Raw genomic sequence first — 17,041 nt, 5'->3', positions numbered from 1 at the left:
CTGCGCATTAAGAAATGACCACCTCCAACGTTTGGTTTATGTTTTATAAGCATTTTTAATTTTATTGCTTAAATCGCATTTTCTCGGCGAGCTGAGCGCTTTTTCTGAATTGTGCCGCTCCCGTCACTCTGGTTAGGTTGGCATCGAAAAAAACGCTCTCGGGTGCTTTAGAGTGCCGAGTTATTCACTGCGCACGAAGAAATGACCACCTCCAACGTTTGGTTTATGTTTTATAAGCATTTTTAATTTTATTGCTTAAATCGCATTTTCTCGGCGAGCTGAGCGCTTTTTCTGAATTGTGCCGCTCCCGTCACTCTGGTTAGGTTGGCATCGAAAAAAACGCTCTCGGGTGCTTTAGAGTGCCGAGTTTATTACTGCGCATTAAGAAATGACCACCTCCAACGTTTGGTTTATGTTTTATAAGCATTTTTAATTTTATTGCTTAAATCGCATTTTCTCGGCGAGCTGAGCACTTTTTCTGAATTGTGCCGCTCCCGTCACTCTGGTTAGGTTGGCATCGAAAAAAACGCTCTCGGGTGCTTTAGAGTGCCGAGTTTATTACTGCGCATTAAGAAATGACCACCTCCAACGTTTGGTTTATGTTTTATAAGCATTTTTAATTTTATTGCTTAAATCGCATTTTCTCGGCGAGCTGAGCACTTTTTCTGAATTGTGCCGCTCCCGTCACTCTGGTTAGGTTGGCATAAAAAAAAACGCTCTCGGGTGCTTTAGAGTGCCGAGTTTATCACTGCGCATGAAGAAATGACCACCTCCAACGTTTGGTTTATGTTTTATAAGCATTTTTAATTTTATTGCTTAAATCGCATTTTCTCGGCGAGCTGAGCGCTTTTTCTGAATTGTGCCGCTCCCGTCACTCTGGTTAGGTTGGCATCGAAAAAAACGCTCTCGGGTGCTTTAGAGTGCCGAGTTTATCACTGCGCATGAAGAAATGACCACCTCCAACGTTTGGTTTATGTTTTATAAGCATTTTTAATTTTATTGCTTAAATCGCATTTTCTCGGCGAGCTGAGCGCTTTTTCTGAATTGTGCCGCTCCCGTAACTCTGGTTAGGTTGTGTGGTGAATTCTCTTCGATGGTCAGCTGGTCTTCCAAACAAGATGGTGAAAAAGTGGCTGGCTTGGGGAAGGAAAACTTCAGTCACACATGGCTGATTGGGGAAAGATTTTATTCAACCGATGTCAGAGAGAAGTGTCTCGCGCCCTAGCCAAGATGTCGAGTCCCTTTGTCTACTCTCGTCCTAAACCTTATACTCTTGCGCTTCCCTCCACGCGGGAGCGCGCAGATGGGGCTGTTGGCTGACCTATGACCCCGCCGTTGCCCCCCCTCTCTACATCCTGTGTATCTTATCAGTTTGTTAATGGAAGCCAGATGTGTCCGGCGCCAATGAGTCTACCTTCCTGGCCCAAGCCTCAAACAATCCCACAGACCCTGACCCGAACATGCCCCTGGTCATACTTAGGCTTACTAGTGAGATGAACATTGCATGATATCATAATAATAATACACTACATAATCCCCCCTGCCGGGGTACCACAAGTGCCCCGGCAACAACTCAACACGAAAAGACATCGGTACATCCAAAAACCTTCCCCCAACCATTTTATGGTTTTCGTCTACAATTTGGACCTATTTGTCTCATCCTAAACCATGCTCAAGGCATGCTACTTAAGGTTACATTAACTAGGAAAGCTCAACCTAATTTAATAGCAAATTCCTCCCTGACAGCAATCTGAGGCCTCTCAGGAACCACATTTGACCAAGATCGAATCCCCCAACCCCATTAACTGATTGACGCCGTCCGCACACCCCCCTTAGGTAATATATCACCAGCGCCACCAATTTGGAGAGGAAAAGTTTGCTGTGGCCCGTTAGAAGCCCCAAAAAGTTGCCGGACCGCCGTCGAAAAAACCCCGCCAATCTAATGACGAGGAAAAAGAGGGAGGCCCATTCTACGCCCCCGGAGGCGCCTCTCACCTGGCGAGAGTCAGGTGAAGGGAGCTCCGGCACACACCACATTTCACAAAGCGTAGCATGAGCCCTAAACACAGCAACAAGCAGAACCATGACCCTCAAATACAGATCGCTCAACATGCAACGTCGTATCGTAAACATGCCACGGGGCAAGCAAATGAGGTCACATAATAAAGTAAACCACATGGCAAAAACAACGAGGTAACACAGTGAGGTATATAAAAACGAATCGTCAAAGCATGCAAGAACATTAAACCCGTTGTTGCGCTGCCCCCCTCGCATGCACAAGTGCGTGCAGATATGAAATCCAGTCCCCTGATCCGTCAGTGGAAAATAGCACTAGTAGTAGACGGCACCGTCCCGGGCCGGCTGTCCGTTCAGTGTCCTCCTGTTGCTTATGATGGCCGTTGAATCCCGTGCAAGGCCCCGGTCAGCAGCCAGGCGACCTATGACAAGCTAAAGCTACTGTCTGTATCGAGTGACTTTAACAGTGCGAACATGTGGAGTCATAATGTCAAAGGTAGCAGCCCAGGCCGGACGTCCTTCCGGCCCCGACGGCCACCGCTGGCAGGGCAACACAACCCGATAGCTCCAGTGTTTCCAGCCCCCTCAAATAATTATTTGGCGGTGATGGGGCAACGAGGAAAAAGCTGTGTCAATCGTCTCATCAAAATCTCATCAGAACGCCCGAGGGCTCCCGACACCTACCCCTCGTTTCCAGAGGCCCACGCGGTCCCTGAAACAAACAAACAAACAAACAAACAAACAAACAAGCAAACAAACAAGCAAACACTCCAGGACTCATTCCCCTCATTTCTCGTCGTGCCGACAGCGTTGCTAGATCCCCCCAGTCACAATGTAAATTCTACCTGTTCCTGGTAGCCTTTCCTGTCGCAGGTGTCACTGTCTCAATCACACTGTCATCTTTCTGAAGTCCCGTCAGTCATGTCACTTCAGCCGCTCTTTTTCCCGTCCAAATACTATTTGTCACCCCCAAATTCCTTCTTCAGTCTAAAGATGTGTAGCATTCTCAAACCGGTACCCCTCACAATACTGTAGTTTCCTACCTTTATGTATCCGTGCCTTATGTTCGAGCCACCTCACTGTTCAAACCAGTCATCATTCTGAAACAACGCTCACGTAATCTTTCCAAAACGGTACAGCCACTCAAATCCTCTCCGTATTCGTTATGCAAACTACTCGTCCTAAAATGTATAATTAAACATTTGCCCTGTAATAGCAGCTTTAATGCAGTCACGCGTTCAGAAATTTCCCCCTTCCTTGTCTCTGGCCCCGTCTTCCTCACATTCAATAACCTTCCAAACTTTCGTTGTGTATTGTGCCACTGTCCATTCCCAAATCACTGTATGATTTGTCCTTCGCACTTTGTCATTGAAAAACCTTAAACCTTATTGTCACTAAATTGTTACCACGCTTCGCATCCATTCCAGGCTGTTGTCTCCCGTTAACTCCCTTTCTTTCAAGATGCTTCTTCTGCTCCTTCCATCACTGCTAGTTGAATTCTGGCGTGTCCTGTTAAAGCTTAAAAACAAGTGAATTTGGAAAAAAACTTTGTATATCACAATTACACATTGAAACCTACTCACCCCTTTCTGTTCTACCACTCCCCCCTTTTGACACATTCACTTAATGTGTCATTACGTATCAAAAGGAACCAGCAAAGCGTCCCCTCTCATCACCACACTCATTGTAGCCAGGCCCACGGAACCTCTAGCTTCCATCTGGGCCCCGGGACCGTCACCCCAAGTCTCTGAAACTTGACTGTCCACCACACACTCGGCAACACACACAAAAATCAGCGCACTCTTGTCAGTGAGCTTATAGCCCTGCTGACAGCGGACATTTGTACACACAAAAACAGACATCAAGTATCAAAACAAAAACAGTCATAAAATGAATCCTGGCGCTCGGGGATCCTGTCCTGAAAACCATGTAATCAACAAGTTCATTATAAAAACCAAAAGGGCAAGGGTTAACATACTCTCGTAAATTCAACACAAACGTTCCACGAACGCAATTGACAACCTGCAAGAACGAAAACAAGTTACGCAAGCAGCGCGCAATCCGCTCCTTGGCTGGCGGCCGTTGCTGCTGCTGCAAAAAATCAAGTCACACAGAAAAACAAAGCAGAGCTCGCTCATGTCGCAAGCAAGCCCAAGCGTCAAACATTTGGTCACTGTCCACCTAGTCCGTCACCCCGTCGGGTGAGCACAAGGTCGTCACACGTCAAATCGTCCAAAGTCTTGATGTTCAATACTAGTTCCGTCTTGTCTGACCATATCACAGAAACGGGCCTTCTCCATCGAACCGTTTGGTTGTCGATGGTGCCCCTGATTGATCATTGAACCATGGTTGCGATCGGAACTCATCACTTACCAGTTCCAGTCCCTCCGATCTGCACCACCCCTTCAGGTGAGAGGAATTTTATCCTCAATGGCAAACACATCATCCAACTTCAGACCTCTCTGGCCAATCATACTGCGCACACACAGCCGTAGATGATCACATGCGCACTCACCCATCCACACACTCACAGACACACTCATCCGTCTCTATCACTCAGCTCTCCCCCCAAACCAAGCAAAGTTAGTATGTTAGTGTGTAGGCAAATATTGACTCCTAATAGTGACTCTTCACATTCGGACATACTCGTCAACATGACCTATTGTAAAATCTCCAATTCAATTTTCCATAAACTCGCCCATCAGATTCATCGCAAATTGTCATATATGTCTATCTGAGGGACTAACTGTGGGACCCGCGTTTTGAGGGAGCCTCCATGCCCTCGTATTGGTCCTACAAACTCGATCTCTATTACTTATGTTAATTAAATTCAATAAAGATGGGTCAGACTATTCTCTCTGGCTTTTTACGTCATCATTTGGCTCTCCCCCTTTTTCCCCGTTGTCTTGCTCAAAACTGTTTCTCAGTCTGCTTCTCTTTATTGCCCCTCTTGGCGAGTCTCATTCCCCCCTTTTTCTTTTCTTCCTCTTCCTAAAACTCCTGCCTGTCACACCATCCAACACCTCTCCCTACTTCCTTGTGGTCGCCTATCACCACTCCTCACTCGCGCGGTCTGCCCCCCTTCTGCAAAGCTGCAGCTCCACACAGGGAGCGCCGAGCCTTCTCCCTCGAATGAGCAGTTTTTAATGTAACCTACGTCATTGCTGTCCAGATCTTCTATCCTCAATCTCTCCTGCTGTCAATCCCTGTTAAAATGGCAAATTCCTACTTGCTCCAATCCGACCTTTGACAATGGAGTTTTCCCTTATCAGACCTTCGAATATCTACGTCCTCCTATTATCTTCGCCTCCACCTCTTAGTAGTTCTTTTGACAGAATCTCCTATTGGTAACCCTACAGCGGACTGTTTATCATATAATCCCTTACTCCGCTCTCCTGCTTCTACATTGCCGTGTGGGTGCAGTTGAATTTGAGCCCTATCTCAGTCATTATCTTGTTACCTGTGGCCTTGTGCGACTCCTATGCATGAATGTGTGAAAGTCAAAAATTTAACGGATCCAACTTTCTGACTACCCAACCTCCACTATGGTGCAACAAACTTCTATCGTATTGAGTAGGTACATCGAGCGTCCTAGCTTCTTCTTGGCTGAATCCACTTTAGTCTAGATCAGGGGTCACCAAACTACGGCCCGCGGGCCGGATACGGCCCGCGGGACCGTTTAATCCGGCCCGCCAACCCTGAATAAATTGTATTATTAAACTTTTTTTTTTTTTTTTTGCTCATTTTGCCTGCAATGACTGCGTTTCCCCAGTAGATGGGGAAGCGCTCGCCTGCGCATTTACTACCGGAAGCCGTGTCAGAAAGCTCGGTGCACACTCACAAGTGCGTGTACGGACATGGCGCACTCGCGCTCTATTTGTATCAGTCCCGAATTTAGAGCGTGGGCTGTGACGACAGCATTCTTGTAATTTGCGCGCTGAGCTTTCAGATGCAGTTTTGCGCTAAAGCCACCCACAAACCTTCCCCTGGAATCCTTCCGTTAAAATGTCGCCCAAGTAAAGCAGGGTGAACAGTGCCGAGCGTTTAAAAGAGTTGCCAATTTGGCTCGACGTACGCGACGTGACGTTCAGCCACATGAACGTCAACATCTACCCGTCACAGATCGAGGTAAACGGACCAACACCTCGGATCTCGCCTAAGAATTGCCACAACAAATTTTACTCCAGACTATGACGCACTATCAAACTTTAACAAAAAAGACAGCAGTATCTACAAGCCTACTGGAACCTACAAAAGGATTATAAGGAAGGAACACAAGAACTTTAAGAGACTGCTCATATGTGTCAGAGAGGTTCTGCTCTGACAACTGAGCTGAACTTTTATCTGTTAAGATTGTGCATGGCACAACAGAAAGTTAATGTTCCATGGTTTTTTTTCTATGAAGAACCCAGAGAGAGTTATTTAGTTATTTATTTCCTGTTTTTTCTGTGAAGAACTCAGAGAGGGTTTAGTTATTATTTATTTCATTAATAGTGTTATTATTTGTTTCCTGACTTTTTTTCTGTAAAGAACCTGGAAAGGGTTATTAAATAACCGTTATTTGGTTATGTGTGGCTTTCTGGAAAACAATAATTTTTTTAAGCTCCCCTACGATCGTCACACTTTTTCTGTTACAAACTGCCACCGGCCCGCCATCAGAGAAGGGAAAGGTTATGTGGCCCTCACAGGAAAAAGTTTGGGGACCCCTGGTCTAGATGTCCCATTCTAAAATTTATCTAACTCGATTTCTACTTCTCATGTCTGGTGAGCCAAAACATCAGATCTCGCTCTTGTTTCTCACCGTTTTAGCCCATTTGTTTTATTCAAATCTGTTCAATCTCTGACCATGATGCTTCTCTCTGTAGCTCAACGCATTATTCAATCCTTTATCAAATCTCCTCAGTTCTGTCAAACCCAGTGCACAATGAAGCTCCTGTCCACTCTAACCCAAGCCCCACGAGGTCTTAGCACCGCCAGGAGTGCGATTTGGCCGTCGGACATTTCAAGTCCATATCTTCTGCCGCACCTCACCCTCTCAAGATGGTGTCCTTTTGTTGTTGCTTCAGAGCCAACACATCCATCACTCTCGAATGAGTCCATTGTTCAAATGTCCATTTTTCCTTCAACATTGTGAGTTCCTCCACTTCTCACTGTCTTTTCTCGTCTCCGAGGATGTTGTCTATCCTCCGGAGTGTACATGCCCCCTCCAAGCACAACAACAGTCTTACTTTGTCCTTGCCAAAGGTCAAAGGTGCCTCAAAGCCAGGCACCGTCTTGTAGTCGTCCGCGGCTGCAGGCGGAGTCTCGGGGTCGAGTTTTCAGGGATCCTGGCACTGAGAGAGACAGACTGGGACACCAAACTTGTAAGGCTATCTCCAAATGTAGCTGCTGCCCTCCATTCACTAGTAACGTTTGTTTACCAAAAGTCGAATTCTCCTAGTAACAGCAATGTCGTCTTTATATTGTAAGTCCTGCAACTCATCCTATTGTCGAGCTACGTTTTGTCTATAGTTCCAATTTAATGGGACAGTACATTGTGTCTTCAGTATCATTATTCAAAATTAACTCCGAGGTCTGCGTCCCACAACTAGCCCTGATCTATGTCTTGATCTCTCACGCGTTATTACCTGTGTCATGCTTGCTCAAAAATGCGACTTAGAATATGTGCTGTGAATTTCCAATCTCCTCGATCAAAGTGGATCCCGCTTCTCAGCTCTCCTCTCTCATGCTCCTGTTAGCCTGCAATTGTTCAAATCAAAAATGTTATTGTCTTTTAACTGTCTTTCTGTTGAACCTCTAAATCCCTCGTGTTGCTAACCTATCTACTCCAGGAAATGATTTAAAGGGTGTTAAAGAAAGGACCAATAGATTACTCCCAATATCTCCTCATTATTTACGAGTTAGCCCCCCCTTTCTTCTCTCACTCCCTCTTTCTATCTGTCTCTGGCCGCATTTGTGGCGTCCTGACGTAAATTAGTGAAGAATTTGGGGGCAGCGCTCCACGAAGCTTTTCCTCAGACGACCTGGGAGTTCTGTCCGTGTCTCTTTGTCCTCTGGGAGGAGACGTGCGCGTGCACCGTCTCGTATTTGTTATGCAAACAGGAGAAATAGCAATCTCGTTCAAGTTAACGTAATCACTCACTTTCTCATTAGTTGTCAGATGGACTAGGGGCGCTGGCCGCCCTCAACAGGCTCCCTCTTAATTTACGAGCGAACCCCCCTTTCTTCACTTTCTCCCCCCACCTATCGGTCTTGGGCCGAATGTGTAGCGTCCTGCCATAGATCACTGCTGCCACGGCCCAACTCTTTTCTTAAGACACACAGGTACACAAACATTAGTATTTTAGTGAGTATTGCAAGCATGTCTCTCTCTTGCCTATTTGCAAACTGTTCAACATTAGTGCCAGTGAAGTTTCAGTTTCAATCATGCACGTTCATTGTTAATCATGCACCCTTTGCTCATCCACATTTGATCTCCCCTCGTCATGTCTCAGTTCTCATCGACATTGACCTCTACCGGGGGGACCCAGCCTCGCCTTTGCGGGCTCCTCGGCACAGCGCCCTCGGACAAGGGGGGGTCAGCGTACCAATGTTGACTCCACGGGCTGGCCAGGCCCGCGCGTCTCGCCGGCCCCCACCTTTGCCGTCAGAGCACCATTCCGCGCCTTGGAGCACCCAGGGCCCCCTCCTCTCTTCTCTCACTGCCGTCTCCCATGCGTGTGCACATAAACGCACACACACCGAGCGCGCACACAACCGCACATGCACACACCCATCCGCGCGCACGCACACCCCATACACCAAGCGCGCACACCGCTTAGACGAACGACGACAACTGACAGAAACTTTACAGACATTACGCACAACATAGAACACAGGCAAAGGGATTCGAATCCATCTCTCATGTAGCTTCTCACTAACCGCTTCCATGCGGTTTGGTCATTTTGTGTCTTCTTACCGTGCGCAGGTGCACGTACAAACATGCCCTTTGTACTTCTTGTCTTTGTTTCCCCTAAGAGCGCTTTGCATTTCCCCTTATACTGCAGATTTTTAACTTCAGTGTGCACACAAATTACTTTTTTTTTTTTTTTTTTTTTTTTTTACATGGTATACCAAGATTAACCCCCCTGAGGCCTCTTTTTCCACGTTTTCCAATTTCTATCGGCTGCGCACTCCTCCGCTCTGCCAATTGCGGTCTGCTGCAAGCCGTAAATTTTATCAGACTTTGACAGGAGTGTGCGCTATTACAGTGCGCCTCGCCAATCGGAATCGGACCGTGGCGACTTGGGTACAACCGCAGCGCACCAGTTCGCCCCGGTAAGTTGCCCGAAGAGTATCTCTCTAAGCGGCTAACGCACCAGCTGTCAGCCGGGGGAACCTTGCAACCCGCACAAACTCCTAATCTGATCAGTGCTCAAATAACGTGGTCTGCGCGCATCATCCTTCTCGGCACCCTGGTCCCAGACCCAGCCGGTAAATTTCCCACATTCGTTCACACAGTTACGGATGCCAAGGCTGCGCACTCCTCCGCTTTGCCAATTGCGGTCTGCAGCAAGCCTCCCTTTTTCGTGCGACCTATATATAGAGACAAATGCCCCCACCGGACATCTCGACCACATTGAGTGTGATCTCAACTACATTGAGTGTGATCTCAACGTCCCAGCACGACCCCGGAAATTATGCCTCCGGTGGCTTGGTGGTGCCCGTCTCTTGTCGCACACAGTGTTCAATCGTACCTGTGTTTCCGCCTCAATCACACAGCTAAAATTTCCATCCTCCATCGGATCTGTAGCCAAAACAAAGTCCACGTTTTATGGGACTTTCTATTATTCTTCTCTCGTGACAGCCGATCAGCGATGTCCCAGACATCCTGTCCTGTTTCACGTGCCCTCTCTCGGAGCATTTTCTTTCTCATTCATCATTCACACCAGACATGTCACTCACACTGTTGTGCACATTCCCCATTAAGTTTTATGCTATTTTCCCATTTTTATTTGCCTTTTTTCTTTTTTTCTATTTTATTTTTTTTTTGTACATTTTCATTTTTCTATTGGGGCTATACTCCCCCCTTTCAAAATCCACATCTCGTCGACATCCAGCTAGGGGAGACAAATCCCCCCCCCCTTTTTGCCAGCCACTGGCACACCAGGCCCGTTAACTGTCCCGCTTAGGAGCCACTCCATCCCCCCCCACACCAGGCACGAGCACATTGCGATACTGTGAGTGAAAGCTTCTCACCTCAAACTCAGCCTGCCGGCCGGACGCTCAATGCTCGCACCCAGGCGGGCGAGGGCTCCCCGAAGGACAAGAGAACTGTTCGTGACGCCAAAATTGTGGTGAATTCTCTTCGATGGTCAGCTGGTCTTCCAAACAAGATGGTGAAAAAGTGGCTGGCTTGGGGAAGGAAAACTTCAGTCACACATGGCTGATTGGGGAAAGATTTTATTCAACCGATGTCAGAGAGAAGTGTCTCGCGCCCTAGCCAAGATGTCGAGTCCCTTTGTCTACTCTCGTCCTAAACCTTATACTCTTGCGCTTCCCTCCACGCGGGAGCGCGCAGATGGGGCTGTTGGCTGACCTATGACCCCGCCGTTGCCCCCCCTCTCTACATCCTGTGTATCTTATCAGTTTGTTAATGGAAGCCAGATGTGTCCGGCGCCAATGAGTCTACCTTCCTGGCCCAAGCCTCAAACAATCCCACAGACCCTGACCCGAACATGCCCCTGGTCATACTTAGGCTTACTAGTGAGATGAACATTGCATGATATCATAATAATAATACACTACAGTTGGCATCGAAAAAAACGCTCTCGGGTGCTTTAGAGTGCCGAGTTTATCACTGCGCATGAAGAAATGACCACTTCCAACGTTTGGTTTATGTTTTATAAGCATTTTTAATTTTATTGCTTAAATCGCATTTTCTCGGCGAGCTGAGCACTTTTTCTGAATTGTGCCGCTCCCGTCACTCTGGTTAGGTTGGCATCGAAAAAAACGCTCTCGGGTGCTTTAGAGTGCCGAGTTTATTACTGCGCATTAAGAAATGACCACCTCCAACGTTTGGTTTATGTTTTATAAGCATTTTTAATTTTATTGCTTAAATCGCATTTTCTCGGCGAGCTGAGCACTTTTTCTGAATTGTGCCGCTCCCGTCACTCTGGTTAGGTTGGCATCGAAAAAAACGCTCTCGGGTGCTTTAGAGTGCCGAGTTTATCACTGCGCATGAAGAAATGACCACCTCCAACGTTTGGTTTATGTTTTATAAGCATTTTTAATTTTATTGCTTAAATCGCATTTTCTCGGCGAGCTGAGCGCTTTTTCTGAATTGTGCCGCTCCCGTCACTCTGGTTAGGTTGGCATCGAAAAAAACGCTCTCGGGTGCTTTAGAGTGCCGAGTTATTCACTGCGCATGAAGAAATGACCACCTCCAATGTTTAGTTTATGTTTAATAAGCATTTTTAATTTTATTGCTTAAATCGCATTTTCTCGGCGAGGTGAGCGCTTTTTCTGAATTGTGCCGCTCCCGTCACTCTGGTTAGGTTGGCATCGAAAAAAACGCTCTCGGGTGCTTTAGAGTGCCGAGTTATTCACTGCGCATGAAGAAATGACCACCTCCAACGTTTGGTTTATGTTTAATAAGCATTTTTAATTTTATTGCTTAAATCGCATTTTCTCGGCGAGCTGAGCACTTTTTCTGAATTGTGCCGCTCCCGTCACTCTGGTTAGGTTGGCATCGAAAAAAACGCTCTCGGGTGCTTTAGAGTGCCGAGTTTATTACTGCGCATTAGGAAATGACCACCTCCAACGTTTGGTTTATGTTTTATAAGCATTTTTAATTTTATTGCTTAAATCGCATTTTCTCGGCGAGCTGAGCGCTTTTTCTGAATTGTGCCGCTCCCGTCACTCTGGTTAGGTTGGCATCGAAAAAAACGCTCTCGGGTGCTTTAGAGTGCCGAGTTTATTACTGCGCATTAAGAAATGACCACCTCCAACGTTTGGTTTATGTTTTATAAGCATTTTTAATTTTATTGCTTAAATCGCATTTTCTCGGCGAGCTGAGCACTTTTTCTGAATTGTGCCGCTCCCGTCACTCTGGTTAGGTTGGCATCGAAAAAAACGCTCTCGGGTGCTTTAGAGTGCCGAGTTTATTACTGCGCATTAAGAAATGACCACCTCCAACGTTTGGTTTATGTTTTATAAGCATTTTTAATTTTATTGCTTAAATCGCATTTTCTCGGCGAGCTGAGCACTTTTTCTGAATTGTGCCGCTCCCGTCACTCTGGTTAGGTTGGCATCGAAAAAAACGCTCTCGGGTGCTTTAGAGTGCCGAGTTTATTACTGCGCATTAAGAAATGACCACCTCCAACGTTTGGTTTATGTTTTATAAGCATTTTTAATTTTATTGCTTAAATCGCATTTTCTCGGCGAGCTGAGCACTTTTTCTGAATTGTGCCGCTCCCGTCACTCTGGTTAGGTTGGCATCGAAAAAAACGCTATCGGGTGCTTTAGAGTGCCGAGTTATTCACTGCGCATGAAGAAATGACCACCTCCAACGTTTGGTTTATGTTTAATAAGCATTTTTAATTTTATTGCTTAAATCGCATTTTCTCGGCGAGCTGAGCACTTTTTCTGAATTGTGCCGCTCCCGTCACTCTGGTTAGGTTGGCATCGAAAAAAACGCTCTCGGGTGCTTTAGAGTGCCGAGTTATTCACTGCGCACGAAGAAATGACCACCTCCAACGTTTGGTTTATGTTTTATAAGCATTTTTAATTTTATTGCTTAAATCGCATTTTCTCGGCGAGCTGAGCGCTTTTTCTGAATTGTGCCGCTCCCGTCACTCTGGTTAGGTTGGCATCGAAAAAAACGCTCTCGGGTGCTTTAGAGTGCCGAGTTTATTACTGCGCATTAAGAAATGACCACCTCCAACGTTTGGTTTATGTTTTATAAGCATTTTTAATTTTATTGCTTAAATCGCATTTTCTCGGCGAGCTGAGCACTTTTTCTGAATTGTGCCGCTCCCGTCACTCTGGTTAGGTTGGCATCGAAAAAAACGCTCTCGGGTGCTTTAGAGTGCCGAGTTTATTACTGCGCATTAAGAAATGACCACCTCCAACGTTTGGTTTATGTTTTATAAGCATTTTTAATTTTATTGCTTAAATCGCATTTTCTCGGCGAGCTGAGCACTTTTTCTGAATTGTGCCGCTCCCGTCACTCTGGTTAGGTTGGCATCGAAAAAAACGCTCTCGGGTGCTTTAGAGTGCCGAGTTTATCACTGCGCATGAAGAAATGACCACCTCCAACGTTTGGTTTATGTTTTATAAGCATTTTTAATTTTATTGCTTAAATCGCATTTTCTCGGCGAGCTGAGCGCTTTTTCTGAATTGTGCCGCTCCCGTCACTCTGGTTAGGTTGGCATCGAAAAAAACGCTCTCGGGTGCTTTAGAGTGCCGAGTTTATCACTGCGCATGAAGAAATGACCACCTCCAACGTTTGGTTTATGTTTTATAAGCATTTTTAATTTTATTGCTTAAATCGCATTTTCTCGGCGAGCTGAGCACTTTTTCTGAATTGTGCCGCTCCCGTCACTCTGGTTAGGTTGGCATCGAAAAAAACGCTCTCGGGTGCTTTAGAGTGCCGAGTTTATCACTGCGCATGAAGAAATGACCACCTCCAACGTTTGGTTTATGTTTTATAAGCATTTTTAATTTTATTGCTTAAATCGCATTTTCTCGGCGAGCTGAGCGCTTTTTCTGAATTGTGCCGCTCCCGTCACTCTGGTTAGGTTGGCATCGAAAAAAACGCTCTCGGGTGCTTTAGAGTGCCGAGTTTATCACTGCGCATGAAGAAATGACCACCTCCAACGTTTGGTTTATGTTTTATAAGCATTTTTAATTTTATTGCTTAAATCGCATTTTCTCGGCGAGCTGAGCACTTTTTCTGAATTGTGCCGCTCCCGTCACTCTGGTTAGGTTGGCATCGAAAAAAACGCTCTCGGGTGCTTTAGAGTGCCGAGTTTATCACTGCGCATGAAGAAATGACCACCTCCAACGTTTGGTTTATGTTTTATAAGCATTTTTAATTTTATTGCTTAAATCGCATTTTCTCGGCGAGCTGAGCGCTTTTTCTGAATTGTGCCGCTCCCGTCACGGCATCGAAAAAAACGCTCTCGGGTGCTTTAGAGTGCCGAGTTATTCACTGCGCATGAAAAAATGACCACCTCCAACGTTTGGTTTATGTTTAATAAGCATTTTTAATTTCATTGCTTAAATCGCATTTTCTCGGCGAGCTGAGCACTTTTTCTGAATTGTGCCGCTCCCGTCACTCTGGTTAGGTTGGCATCGAAAAAAACGCTCTCGGGTGCTTTAGAGTGCCGAGTTTATTACTGCGCATTAAGAAATGACCACCTCCAACGTTTGGTTTATGTTTTATAAGCATTTTTAATTTTATTGCTTAAATCGCATTTTCTCGGCGAGCTGAGCACTTTTTCTGAATTGTGCCGCTCCCGTCACTCTGGTTAGGTTGGCATCGAAAAAAACGCTCTCGGGTGCTTTAGAGTGCCGAGTTATTCACTGCGCACGAAGAAATGACCACCTCCAACGTTTGGTTTATGTTTTATAAGCATTTTTAATTTTATTGCTTAAATCGCATTTTCTCGGCGAGCTGAGCGCTTTTTCTGAATTGTGCCGCTCCCGTCACTCTGGTTAGGTTGGCATAAAAAAAAACGCTCACGGGTGCTTTAGAGTGCCGAGTTTATTACTGCGCATTAAGAAATAACCACCTCCAACGTTTGGTTTATGTTTTATAAGCATTTTTAATTTTATTGCTTAAATCGCATTTTCTCGGCGAGCTGAGCACTTTTTCTGAATTGTGCCGCCCCCGTCACTCTGGTTAGGTTGGCATCGAAAAAAACGCTCTCGGGTGCTTTAGAGTGCCGAGTTTATTACTGCGCATTAAGAAATGACCACCTCCAACGTTTGGTTTATGTTTTATAAGCATTTTTAATTTTATTGCTTAAATCGCATTTTCTCGGCGAGCTGAGCACTTTTTCTGAATTGTGCCGCTCCCGTCACTCTGGTTAGGTTGGCATCGAAAAAAACGCTCTCGGGTGCTTTAGAGTGCCGAGTTATTCACTGCGCATGAAGAAATGACCACCTCCAACGTTTGGTTTATGTTTAATAAGCATTTTTAATTTTATTGCTTAAATCGCATTTTCTCGGCGAGCTGAGCACTTTTTCTGAATTGTGCCGCTCCCGTCACTCTGGTTAGGTTGGCATCGAAAAAAACGCTCTCGGGTGCTTTAGAGTGCCGAGTTTATTACTGCGCATTAAGAAATGACCACCTCCAACGTTTGGTTTATGTTTTATAAGCATTTTTAATTTTATTGCTTAAATCGCATTTTCTCGGCGAGCTGAGCACTTTTTCTGAATTGTGCCGCTCCCGTCACTCTGGTTAGGTTGGCATCGAAAAAAACGCTCTCGGGTGCTTTAGAGTGCCGAGTTTATCACTGCGCATGAAGAAATGACCACCTCCAACGTTTGGTTTATGTTTTATAAGCATTTTTAAATTTATTGCTTGAATCGCATTTTCTCGGCGAGCTGAGCGCTTTTTCTGAATTGTGCCGCTCCCGTCACTCTGGTTAGGTTGGCATCGAAAAAAACGCTCTCGGGTGCTTTAGAGTGCCGAGTTATTCACTGCGCATGAAGAAATGACCACCTCCAACGTTTGGTTTATGTTTTATAAGCATTTTTAGTTTTATTGCTTAAATCGCATTTTCTCGGCGAGCTGAGCACTTTTTCTGAATTGTGCCGCTCCCGTCACTCTGGTTAGGTTGGCATCGAAAAAAACGCTCTCGGGTGCTGTAGAGTGCCGAGTTTATCACTGCGCATGAAGAAATGACCACCTCCAACGTTTGGTTTATGTTTAATAAGCATTTTTAATTTTATTGCTTAAATCGCATTTTCTCGGCGAGCTGAGAACTTTTTCTGATTTGTGCCGCTCCCGTCACTCTGGTTAGGTTGGCATCGAAAAAAACGCTCTCGGGTGCTTTAGAGTGCCGACTTTATCACTGCGCATGAAGAAATGACCACCTCCAACGTTTGGTTTATGTTTTATAAGCATTTTTAATTTTATTGCTTGAATCGCATTTTCTCGGCGAGCTGAGCACTTTTTCTGAATTGTGCCGCTCCCGTCACTCTGGTTAGGTTGGCATCGAAAAAAACGCTCTCGGGTGCTTTAGAGTGCCGAGTTTATCACTGCGCATGAAGAAATGACCACCTCCAACGTTTGGTTTATGTTTTATAAGCATTTTTAATTTTATTGCTTAAATCGCATTTTCTCGGCGAGCTGAGCGCTTTTTCTGAATTGTGCCGCTCCCGTCACTCTGGTTAGGTTGGCATCGAAAAAAACGCTCTCGGGTGCTTTAGAGTGCCGGGTTTATCACTGCGCATGAAGAAATGACCACCTCCAACGTTTGGTTTATGTTTTATAAGCATTTTTAATTTTATTGCTTAAATCGCATTTTCTCGGCGAGCTGAGCGCTTTTTCTGAATTGTGCCGCTCCCGTCACTCTGGTTAGGTTGGCATCGAAAAAAACGCTCTCGGGTGCTTTAGAGTGCCGAGTTATTCACTGCGCATGAAGAAATGACCACCTCCAACGTTTGGTTTATGTTTTATAAGCATTTTTAGTTTTATTGCTTAAATCGCATTTTCTCGGCGAGCTGAGCACTTTTTCTGAATTGTGCCGCTCCCGTCACTCTGGTTAGGTTGGCATCGAAAAAAACGCTCTCGGGTGCTGTAGAGTGCCGAGTTTATCACTGCGCATGAAGAAATGACCACCTCCAACGTTTGGTTTATGTTTAATAAGCATTTTTAATTTTATTGCTTAAATCGCATTTTCTCGGCGAGCTGAGAACTTTTTCTGAATTGTGCCGCTCCTGTCACTCTGGTTAGGTTGGCATCGAAAAAAACGCTCTCGGGTGCTTTAGAGTGCCGACTTTATCACTGCGCATGAAGAAATGACCACCTCCA

General features: G+C 45.6%; 1 long non-coding RNA gene across 1 annotated transcript; it reads right to left on the bottom strand.

The window, feature by feature from the left end:
- Positions 1 to 1,169: 1,169 nt before the first annotated feature.
- LOC133151767 (uncharacterized) lies at positions 1,170 to 10,815 on the bottom strand. Its single transcript, XR_009713987.1, has 2 exons — positions 3,600 to 10,815; positions 1,170 to 3,534 (listed from the first exon to the last, which is right to left on the bottom strand). It is a non-coding gene; the product is annotated as an uncharacterized LOC133151767 (long non-coding RNA).
- Between the last annotated feature and the right edge of the window lie 6,226 nt (positions 10,816 to 17,041).

This window comes from Syngnathus typhle, linkage group LG3, assembly GCF_033458585.1.
Source record: "Syngnathus typhle isolate RoL2023-S1 ecotype Sweden linkage group LG3, RoL_Styp_1.0, whole genome shotgun sequence".
Taxonomy (NCBI): domain Eukaryota; kingdom Metazoa; phylum Chordata; class Actinopteri; order Syngnathiformes; family Syngnathidae; genus Syngnathus; species Syngnathus typhle.
This window is presented reverse-complemented; position numbering and strand designations above follow the sequence as displayed.